The sequence below is a fragment of the Salmo salar genome, chromosome 26 (assembly GCF_965601325.2).
Source record: "Salmo salar chromosome 26, fSalSal1, whole genome shotgun sequence".
NCBI lineage: Eukaryota > Metazoa > Chordata > Actinopteri > Salmoniformes > Salmonidae > Salmo > Salmo salar.
Genome location: NC_138316.1, coordinates 39,738,514 through 39,750,678, shown reverse-complemented (window position 1 = coordinate 39,750,678; position 12,165 = coordinate 39,738,514). Strand labels below are relative to the sequence as shown.

Below are 12,165 nucleotides of genomic sequence, written 5' to 3'. Positions count from 1 at the left end.
AACAACTACCCCCCCACACCTTTCTCCATGTGACCTCAACTACCCCCCCACACCTTTCTCCATGTGACCTCAACAACTACCCCCCACACCTTTCTCCATGTGACCTCAACAACTACCCCCCCACACCTTTCTCCATGTGACCTCAACAACTACCCCCCCACGCCTTTCTCCATGTGACCTCAACAACTACCCCCCCACACCTTTCTCCATGTAACTCAACAACTACCCCCCACACCTTTCTCCATGTGACCTCATCAACTACCCCCCCACACCTTTCTCCATGTGACCTCAACAACTACCCCCCCACACCTTTCTCCATGTGACCTCAACAACTACCCCCCCACACCTTTCTCCATGTGACCTCAACAACTACCCCCCCCACACCTTTCTCCATGTGACCTCAACAACTACCCCCCCACACCTTTCTCCATGTGATCTCAACAACTACCCCCCCACACCTTTCTCCATGTGACCTCAATAACTGCCCCTCCCTCCACATCGCCCCTCACCCGATCGGCAGGTAGTGAAGTCCTGAGTCGGGTAATGATGACCTAATTTAATTTCAGCGCTGACGTCAGGAGGTTTTCAATTACCTGTGATCACTCATCTTTCTCTCTCCTCTCTCTCTTTTTGTCTCTTTCCCTCGCCCTCACTCTCCATCTCTCTCTCTTTCTCTCCATCTCTCTCTCTCCTACAGAACAGAGCTCTGATGGGCAATATAACCAGGTTGTGTGACACGGCCATCGCTCTAGAGTCCTTCAGAGGCTCAGAGAGAGAGACCAACCCCCTGTACAAAGATTACCACGGTAACCCACACACACACCTCTTGTCCTTATGCACTGGCTGTGTGTGTGTGTGTGTGTGTGTGTGTGTGTGTGTGTGTGTGTGTGTGTGTGTGTGTGTGTGTGTGTGTGTGTGTGTGTGTGTGGGGAGGCTGGTCTGCTAGGCAGGCAGGCCCCTCACAGGGCAGCCCAGGCTGTCAGGGCCTGTTAGTGGGCTGCTGCTCAATCAGACGTGCTCCTCACTAGACAGGCCGGGGGGGATTCAGCTGCCACGCCGCACTCTCACCCCCCAGCAGAGCTCCCCTCTCCCGCCCTCCCTCCACACACATGCAACCCCAGTCCCATATACCCCTGAGGCCTGGTGTAGAGCAGAGTGGACCAACGCTGGGGAATCCATATTCTTTACCATCACTCTCTCCATCTTTTTCTCTGTCCATTCCTCTCTCCATAGATGGTATACATATATACATATATATATATACAACCTCTCTCATATACACATTCCCTCTCGCCATCACTCCCTCACACTCTCTCTCTCTCATACACACATTCCCTCTCTCCATCACTCCCTCACACTCTCTCTCTCTCTCTCATACACACATTCCCTCTCTCCATCACTCCCTCACACTCTCTCTCTCTCATACACACATTCCCTCTCTCCATCACTCCCTCACTCTCTCTCTCCCACACATAAAGGTCAGTTTAAGAGATGGAGGTATTTTTAGTCATGCCTCTCTTTCTCTCTTGCTCTTTTCCTCTGGTTTATTCCTCTCCTCCTTTCCTCTGGTTTATTCCCCTTCTCCTCTCCTCCTTTCCTCTGGTTCATTCCCCTTCTCCTCTCCTCCTTTCCTCTGGTTCATTCCCCTTCTCCTCTCCTCCTTTCCTCTGGTTCGTTCCCCTTCTCCTCTCCTCCTTTCCTCTGGTTCATTCCCCTTCTCCTCTCCTCCTTTCCTCTGGTTCATTCCCCTTCTCCTCTCCTCCTTTCCTCTGGTTCGTTCCCCTTCTCCTCTCCTCCTTTGCTCTGGTTCGTTCCCCTTCTCCTCTCCTCCTTTCCTCTGGTTCATTCCCCTTCTCCTCTCCTCCTTTCCTCTGGTTCATTCCCCTTCTCCTCTCCTCCTTTCCTCTGGTTCATTCCCCTTCTCCTCTCCTCCTTTCCTCTGGTTCATTCCCCTTCTCCTCTCCTCCTTTCCTCTGGTTCATTCCCCTTCTCCTCTCCTCCTTTCCTCTGGTTCATTCCCCTTCTCCTCTCCTCCTTTCCTCTGGTTCATTCCCCTTCTCCTCTCCTCCTCCTCGGTTCATTCCCCTTCTCCTTTCCTCCTTTCCTCTGGTTCATTCCCCTTCTCCTTTCCTCTGATTTGTTCCCCTTCTCCTCTTCTCCTTTCCTCTGGTTCATTCCCCTTCTCCTTTCCTCTGGTTCATTCCCCTTCTCCTCTCCTCCTTTCCTCTGGTTCATTCCCCCTCTCCTCTCCTCCTCTCCTCTGGTTCATTCCCCTTCTCCTTTCCTCTGATTCGTTCCCCCTCTCCTCTCCTCCTTTCCTCTGGTTTATTCCCCTTCTTCTTTCCTCTGGTTCGTTCCCCCTCTCCTCTCCCCCTTTCCTCTGGTTTATTCCCCCTCTCCTCCTCCTTTCCTCTAGTTTATTCCCCCTCTCCTCTGGTTTATTCCTAATTTCCTCTGGTTTATACCTACTTTCCTCTCAGTCTGGTTAGTCAGCACTAGTTGAGACAGATGAAGAGTGATTAAATTACTTTTAGTTTCTCCTCTAACACCATGGTTAATTTACATGCTGACACGACCCACGTCCCTAACCTGTCCCACTGATCGCTATTGTTTTGCTTTGTGTTCACCCAGCGCACAATAATACGGTTCAATATAATACCCAGCTGAGGGTTGAATCTCTCTGTTAGGAAGATGTTGATCTGATATTTAACTATACTGGCAGTATTTCACCTATATCAAAATATACATTCTCTGTTTAAGAATTCGCAAATGTGTGTTCATTGTGTGTTTGTGTGTGCGCGTTTTGTAGCAGCAGTTCAGGGCTGCTCAAAGCATGCTGGGATGCCTGTCACAGCGAATCAGGCGATAGGAAATCACCCAAGTGCACGGAGGAGAGAACTCACCATCCCCCTCTCTTTCTCCATCTATTCCCCCCTCTCTCTCTCTTTCTCTCTCACTCTCTCTTGCTCTCATTCTCTCCTCTCCTTTTGTACCATCCCTGCCTCTGCTTTTCAGTTTTCTGAAATGTCACTTTACGGAGGGAGGGAGAATCTCTTAAGGTCTCTTCCTATGAAAAGTGAACCTATTTATTCCTCTCGCCCACCACCCCTCCCATCTACAACATATTATGTATAGCAAGCCCTACAGCCGCGCACACACACACACACACACACACACAGTCATTCCAGCCTGCCGGTCTTCCTTCCTGAAATAAGAACTCAATTAGTTTGTCCCCTGGAATAGAAGTCCCTGTTTATCTTGTTCTGCCTCATTACTTGAGTATAATCACAACATTTTGCCTGAGTGCTTCAAGTGCTGAATCTTGCAGCTCCTGATTAGAAGGGAGGATAGAGTGAGGGAGGGAGAAAGGAGAGAGGGAAACATGGAGGGCGAAGGAACCTGTCTCCTGAGCTCCCTCCTAATAGGAGGTCTATGAGGGCCTGGCACATACCTGGTGGTTACAACTCCTTTGGTGCATGAGGGGTGCATCTGAATAATCTATAGTGACTTCCTCTTCCCATGTCCACGCCTTCATCTGATCTGAAAATATAAGATAGGTTTAAGGAAGGTGGTGAATGCCTCCCAGGTATAACCTGTTCACAATCCACTTTGTTTCCACATCAGTCCAGAGAAAGGAAAGGAGACAATTGAGGAAGCCACTTTGACTATTGAGATGCACCCATGGATGATGTGTACTTTGTCCTTTATCCAAATTGGTTTCCCTCTGTCCTCCTCTCTCCCAGGTCTGCTAGATGTACGTCAGCTGCCCTATCTGAACTGCCTGGTGTGTGATCTGCCCGACAACAAGGACCTGGCCTTCAAACTCAAGAGGAAGCAGTTCACCATTGAGGTAGGCCTCTGCCGCCACGACAACCCACTGGAGCGTGTGGTTACGTAATCTAGCAAACAAACAAGTGTCATATCCTGTTATCTTTTCACACGCTTTCTCTCATACTCTTTCACACACTCTGTCTTTCACACACTCCGTCTTTCACACACTCCGTCTTTCACACACACCGTCTTTCACACACACTGTCTTTCACACACACTGTCTTTCACACACACTGTCTTTCACACACACTGTCTTTCACACACACTGTCTTTCACACACACTGTCTTTCACACACTCTGTCTTTCACACACTCTGTCTTTCACACACTCTGTCTTTCACACACTCTGTCTTTCACACACTCTGTCTTTCACACACTCCGTCTTTCACACACTCCGTCTTTCACACACTCCGTCTTTCACACACACTCTGTCTTTCACACACACACTGTCTTTCACACACACTGTCTTTCACACACACTGTCTTTCACACACACTGTCTTTCACACACTCTGTCTTTCACACACTCTGTCTTTCACACACTCTGTCTTTCACACACTCTGTCTTTCACACACACTGTCTTTCACACACTCTGTCTTTCACACACTCTGTCTTTCACACACTCTGTCTTTCACACACTCTGTCTTTCACACACTCTGTCTTTCACACACTCTGTCTTTCACACACTCCGTCTTTCACACACTCCGTCTTTCACACACACTCTGTCTTTCACACACACTCTGTCTTTCACACACACACTGTCTTTCACACACACACTGTCTTTCACACACACACTGTCTTTCACACACACTGTCTTTCACACACTCTGTCTTTCACACACTCTGTCTTTCACACACTCTGTCTTTCACACACTCTGTCTTTCACACACTCCGTCTTTCACACACTCTGTCTTTCACACACACTCTGTCTTTCACACACACTCTGTCTTTCACACACACACTGTCTTTCACACACACTGTCTTTCACACACACTGTCTTTCACATACACTCTGTCTTTCACACACACTCTGTCTTTCACACACACTCTGTCTTTCACACACACTCTGTCTTTCACACACGCTGTCTTTGAAATATACACATTCAGGCACATACTCATACACGCAGAGAAAAAGCACCTTATCTCAACAGCCAAAGCATATTATAATTTAATGAAAGTGTTAACTTATTACAGATCTCCATTGAGAACAGAAGTAATGATTTATTTAAAACCTTTTGCATTTAATTTCTTCTGCATTCTTCCTGTCCACAGCATGGCTCACAGTAAGTGCTGATGGTTATTTTGAATTGTCTCTGGCGTTAGCCTCGCTTCACTAGTCTCTTAACTTTCTCCAGCTATCGGTTGGCAATGAGAAAGGTGAAACTATAGATTATACACCAGTGTTGTCACACCTACTGCCGAGCAACTTCAAAGGTACCAGAGAAGAAACAGCTCATGAACAGGAGAGTACTTTAGTTACTATGGACCTTTATCCCGCCCCTATGACACCTACTTCCTGTTATTGTTGAGTACTTTAGTTACTATGGACCTTTATCCCGCCCCTATGACACCTACTTCCTGTTATTGTTGAGTACTTTAGTTACTATGGACCTTTATCCCGCCCCTATGACACCTACTTCCTGTTATTGTTGAGTACTTTAGTTACTATGGACCTTTATCACGCCCCTATGACACCTACTTCCTGTTATTGTTGAGTACTTTAGTTACTATGGACCTTTATCACGCCCCTATGACACCTACTTCCTGTTATTGTTGAGAACTTTAGTTAATATAGTAAGAAATGTGTGGATAGTGCAGTGTATATGCCTGTACATCTAATGAGATAATTATACCAGGGTCTGGCAGGTGTTAAGGTAAATCTTGGGACTCTGTCAAGCACGGCGACGGCTCTGTTTCGGCATCGGTACACACCACACCACCATCACTAGACTGACCATTTTCAGTCTCTATTGTAGATATTCAGTGTCCTGACTGAGCTCTTCTGACATTAGAGGTTTGACTATGCTAATTCAACCCCTCCCTGATCCTCTGGCTTCTCTAGCCAGCCCCTCTCTCTGTGTCTGTCTCCTCCCTCGCTTTACTCCCTCCTCAGACCCCCCCAATCCAAGTACTTGAGTGCAGATGCCCTCCCCTCTTGCCCTTGCCCTTATCCGTCGCGCGCACACACACACACACACACACACACACACACACACACACACACACACACACACACACACACACAGATTCACTCTCCCTCACTGTAATCCATCACTCAGTGGCTCTTCTCTCCAGATGAAGGGCCTCTCCTCTGTCAAACTCATCATTGTCCCTCATTACTGTATCATTATCTTATTATTAACTTATCATACTCTGGCCTTATAGTGGTTAATCAGGGAGTTATCGTCTCTGGTAGGAGGAGAGAGGGAAAGGAGGGACTTCCACTCTTTATACTTTTACCCTTTGTCACCCCTCTACTCTTTATCACCCTCTCATCTCCCTCTCTCTCACCCCCTCTTCCTCCTCTCTCCTCCCTTTCCTCCTCTCCTCTTCTCCCCTCTGAAAAGCCCTCTCCAGTGTAGATTTATAAGGTCCATAAAAGTCAAGGTGGTTATTCTGAATGGCCTTTTAATTCCCCTCCTTAGTGGAGCTGTATGTCTGCTGGGCTTCTCCCTGCTGGGCTTCTCCCTGCTGGGCTTCTCCCTGCTGGGCTTCTCCCTGCTGGGCTTCTTCCCTGAGCCTCGGTGGGATTGGGTGATGTTGTACTGCTGCATACTGTCTGTGAAGGACAGGCTTTGTGTGGGCTTGTCTTGGGAATGACAGGCAGCACTCTTAATAAAAGTAAGACATGGAGAGGAAAGAGAGGGAGAGGAAAGAGGTCAAGTCAAACTGGCTACAACACATGTTGACATAAGCGAGCACACGATATGAAATGCCAATCAAATTCCCTGGTGGTGATCTGTATTGTGTGTGTGTGTGGAGGGAATTTCCAGAGTATCTCTCATGACATCAACAGTCGCCCATCAAACCAATCAAACATTTATTTAACCTTTATTTAACTAGGCAAGTCAGTTAAGAACAAATTCTTATTTACAATGACGGCCTACACCGGCCAAACCCATCCGACGCTGGGACAATTGTGCCCCGCTCTGGGACTCCCAATCACGGCCGGTTGTGATACAGCATGGATGCCAATCAGCCGTTGTATCCCATTGTTACATAATGCTCTGCACTCTCTCGATGCTGTGATTGGCTTGTGAGTGTTAGCGCTTGGCATTCTGGGTAATGCATGGTGGGGGTACGGCGGCCATTTCTGCTGAGTCACTGCCTCACCCCAGGTGTGTGCGTGTGTGTTTACCTTTGCGTTCCGTCTGCGTGTCTCGGCGTGGCTGTGACCTGTTGGACAACTGTCCCAGAGGGATGTTGATTGGCATGTGAGATAGCGATGAGATTCCCTCCCAGCCCTGTGTGACGTCCCACACCAAGCCACTAATCACTCCAGGACACGGCCACCCCGGGCGGCAGCTCAGCCTCTTTCTCTACCTCTACCTGCATCTCTGGCTCTCTCTCCCTCCGTCTCTCTCCTTTAACTATTCATCTGTCTATCTCTCTAGTGGTGTCTCTCCTTCTCCACCTTCAACTATTCATCTGTCTATCTCTCTAGTGGTGTCTCTCCTTCTCCAGCTTCAACTATTCATCTGTCTATCTCTCTAGTGGTGTCTCTCCTTCTCTACCTTCAACTATTCATCTGTCTATCTCTCTAGTGGTGTCTCTCCTTCTCCAGCTTCAACTATTCATCTGTCTATCTCTCTAGTGGTGTCTCTCCTTCTCTACCTTCAACTATTCATCTCTCTAGTGGTGTCTCTCCTTCTCTACCTTTAACTATTCATCTGTCTATCTCTCTAGTGGTGTCTCTCCTTCTCTACCTTTAACTATTCATCTGTCTATCTCTCTAGTGGTGTCTCTCCTTCTCTACCTTTAACTATTCATCTGTCTATCTCTCTAGTGGTGTCTCTCCTTCTCCAGCTTCAACTATTCATCTGTCTATCTCTCTAGTGGTGTCTCTCCTTCTCTACCTTTAACTATTCATCTGTCTATCTCTCTAGTGGTGTCTCTCCTTCTCCAGCTTCAACTATTCATCTGTCTATCTCTCTAGTGGTGTTTCTCCTTCTCTACCTTTAACTATTCATCTGTCTATCTCTCTAGTGGTGTCTCTCCTTCTCCAGCTTCAACTATTCATCTGTCTATCTCTCTAGTGGTGTCTCTCCTTCTCTACCTTTAACTATTCATCTGTCTATCTCTCTAGTGGTGTCTCTCCTTCTCTACCTTCAACTATTCATCTGTCTATCTCTCTAGTGGTGTCTCTCCTTCTCCAGCTTCAACTATTCATCTGTCTATCTCTCTAGTGGTGTCTCTCCTTCTCTACCTTTAACTATTCATCTGTCTATCTCTCTAGTGGTGTCTCTCCTTCTCTACCTTCAACTATTCATCTCTCTAGTGGTGTCTCCTTCTCTACCTTCAACTATTCATCTGTTTGTCTTTCTAGTGGTGTCTCTCTCTCTCATGCTGTCCTTCTCTCTCTTTCCTTTCTATTTTTCTCTCGCTCTTAATTTCTGACAGACAACGCTGACAGGTGATTGACAGCTCTAAATCAGACAGGATAGCAACAGCGACACGTCATAACGACCTCACAAAGCAAAGGAGCTCTGAGTAACGTTAGAAACCGCAAACTCACGTTTCAACCAGCTTGTACTTCAGGAACGCGGAAATGTGGTTTTATGTTCACACAGAGAGATAGAGTACACCACCATGCCAAACAATTATCCCTTTTATACCAAGACAAAATCCTGCAGTCTTTACCATACCATTGTCTTTATATGAGTGGACCTGCTAACCTCTGTGACTGGGCCTATTAGTCCAGTACTTCCTAAACCCTATGTAGAGTTGGGATCAATTGCATTTCAGTTCAGGAAGTAAATTGTATTTTAGTTTACTACCTAAATTGACTGAATTGAAAGGAATTGACCCCAACCCTGATGTCTACCCTATAGCTAAACCCTATATGAACTGAAACATAAACCCCTGGACAGACTGACAGACACTCGTTGTCATGGTGGTTTGACAGGTTCCGTGATACGGTTGCCGTGGCTACCATTGTAGTCCTGAAAAGTTCAGGTGTCAGTTGACGAACGGTCATTACCCACAATGCCTTAGGGCAGAATTAACCCATGTCTGAGCAGGTAGATGGCTAGGTGTTAAGACCAGATTAACACACTCACAGGGACACACACACTCACAGGGACACACACACTCACAGGGACACTCACACACACACACACACACACACTTGTGGTGTGACACGCAGATACCTATTTACACACTGACACAGACAAAAACAAACACACCTACAAATAGTGTGCATTCTTAGTCATACTTTACTCCTACTAGACACACGCTCACACACCTGTCAGTCATTCAGTTTCGCAATGAAGGCTGCTCACCTCACCTGACGAAGCTCTGTAGAATGTGAGACTTACCCAATGAAGTCCCCTTACCCTGCTGTGACCCCCTCAGACTGATGGATAACCCCCCGGTGGGGTACTGGGGTGCCATGGCGGGGTAAGAGGTCAGGGGTCAGCTGTAGTATGAGACTAGGGGATGTGTGTGAAATTAGTCCTCTTAGAGAGGTGAGACAGGCAGATCCTCTGTGATGTGTGACACAGACTGTCTGTCTGTCAGCTAGTTGTGGAGGAGTAATCATCAGGAGTAGTCCTGACGTCTGGGGTTTAGCAGTGGAAGAGGGTTTTTTAGTTTGGTTCTTTTCCAGATCATCTTTTGAGGACTAAAGAAGGAAGTGAAAGAGAGGGGGATGAGGAGAGGAAAGGGGGATGGGAAGAGGAGAGGTGGACGGGGCGAGGAGAGGGGGAGATTAAGGGGGAACCAGAGGAGAAATAGAAGTTGAGAAAGAAGAGGATGAAAGGGGAAGGAGGAAGATGTGGGTTAATGTCCAGGAATGGAAGATGAGAGGACAGAAAGGGATAAGGGTGGAAGACTAGAGGACAGAGAGGACAGAAAGGGATAAGGGTGGAAGACTAGAGGACAGAGAGGACAGAAAGGGATAAGGGTGGAAGACTAGAGGACAGAAAGGGATGAGGGTGGAAGACTAGAGGACAGAAAGGGATGAGGGTGGAAGACTAGAGGACAGAAAGGGATGAGGGTGGAAGACTAGAGGACAGAAAGGGATGAGAGTGGAAGACTAGAGGTCAGAAAGGGATAAGAGTGGAAGACTAGAGGACAGAAAGGGATGAGGGTGGAAGACTAGAGGACAGAAAGGGATGAGGGTGGAAGACTAGAGGACAGAAAGGGATGAGGGTGGAAGACTAGAGGACAGAAAGGGATGAGAGTGGAAGACTAGAGGTCAGAAAGGGATAAGAGTGGAAGACTAGAGGACAGAAAGGAATGAGGGTGGAAGACTAGAGGACAGAAAGGGGTGAGGGTGGAAGACTAGAGGACAGAAAGGGATGAGGAGTAATAAGTGGAGTGGTGATGAGAGGAAGCTGAAGATGAGAGGGTGGACCCCAGAGGGGTGGGAGAGCAGGCTAATGTCTCATAGCGTGGCCTCAAAACGTCTTAAAGACAACGCCTTATTGGTCTACCCCGCACCAGAGTACCCCACCAGAGTACCCCACCAGAGTATGTGAGCGGCGTTGAGCGTTCGGAAATCCAGCTCATGGAGCGGTGCTTGCATACCACTCCGGCGCTCCACGTCCTTTCCAACCGCTCCTCACTCACAGGAAACCAAACTGACGCTCCAAATTGGCTCCATTAAAATCACAGTTTAACCAACACCCATCTGTTGTGACTACCTGGACATACCATTTGGTTTTGAGGTATTGAAACCAAACCATATGATTTGAATGAAAAGTATTTTAATAAACAAAAGGAAAAGGTGACTGTAAGAAGCTCTCATCATTTCAAATAGGCTACATGTCATATTAAACGGCATATAAACACTCTAAATAGGTCAGGAGCCAGACAGGAAGTCTACGAAGGAACGAACATGAATTATTTAGGCTATGATATTTCAATTATTTCAAGGCTTTAGCCTACAAAATAAATACATTTTGAAGCATTTGCAAGTGCGACACAATAGACTGGCAGGGATATTAAGCTCTCAACATTTAAACAACATTTTGTTGTATTAAATCATTATAGTCTATAAATTGCCCATCTAGGCTGTGACTTACTTAAAATGAAATAGAAATTAAACAAAAAATATCTTATTTTGCTCAGTGCCTTTTGAATGAATTTTTAGAGCAGGCCAGCAGCTGAGAATACCCTCTCCGTGCTAGCAGAGCCACTGGGGATGCTAAACACCCTTCGCGCCACTCTTGCCAAGCTGGAAAGGATGCGTAGTTGTTCGTTTTTTTCTGTAGGTAGGTCTAAAGGATTTTAGGTCAAATAACCTTATCAAAACGGAAAGCTCCTTGAGAGGTAATATGCCAGGCCTATTGGACCAAAATCAATGATGGCCTATTGAATAGATAATAAAATGAAAATGAACTAAACTTTTAAGAGATTTTGTGTTTATAAATACTTTGCTACAATGACACTTAGCTAGCTACCCACCTCCTTCCTTTCTGTTAGCATGTCCACGTAGTAAGTACACCATCATGCTTTTTGGATGTGTCTTTTCAGATTCCACAATGATTCTTTAGTTGTGGACACTACATCACCACACTCCCTCTCTTGCTCTTGGTCCTCATCTTTGTAAGTCACCTTGTTTTAGCACCTGTGTGTTTTATCAGTTTCTTAATGAAAGTATTTAGTGAACTCCATGACAGTAGCTAAAGCAAGGGGCTATAGCAGCACACACGTAGACTACAAATGCATGCTGGACCTGGGCATGCCTTGAGGAAGTGAGCACTAATGGCCGACGCCAGCCTTTGGGGAAACTCCCTCCACGCTCCAGTCAAATTGGACACGCTCTGCTCCTTGCTCTGCTCACATGCTCTGCCCCCCACCCCTCTACCCCCGCCCCCCTGTATAAGGCTGGGGGTACCGAGGGAGGAGTGTTAATGGACATATGTGAAGAGCGGAGCTGAGGGATGGGGAAGGAGAAGAGGAGGGGTGAGGTGAGGTGGAAGCAGAGAGGAGCTGTTAAGTGATTTTGAGGTCAGGTCTAATTAAAATGAGGGCTCCTCAGAGGCTCTAAACAGAGAGAGGGAGGGAGGCTTAGTGAATGTTTGAGTTTGTTTGTATTCCATGTCTGAGTACCTATCTGTGTATTTCAATGTATGTGTGTTAGGTTATGCATGGTGGTAGTATTAAAGCTCCCA

The 12,165-nt window shown here is 46.9% G+C and overlaps 1 long non-coding RNA gene across 2 annotated transcripts in view; it reads left to right on the top strand.

Moving 5' to 3' along the window:
- LOC106562399 (elongator complex protein 4) overlaps positions 1-12,165 on the top strand; it is a 179,957-nt gene that overhangs the window by 91,050 nt on the left and 76,742 nt on the right. For both annotated transcript variants that reach the window (XR_006762277.2, XR_006762280.2), the window contains exons 8-9: positions 698-806; positions 3,744-3,850. This is a non-coding gene — a long non-coding RNA (elongator complex protein 4). The remainder of the gene's footprint in view (positions 1-697; positions 807-3,743; positions 3,851-12,165) is intronic.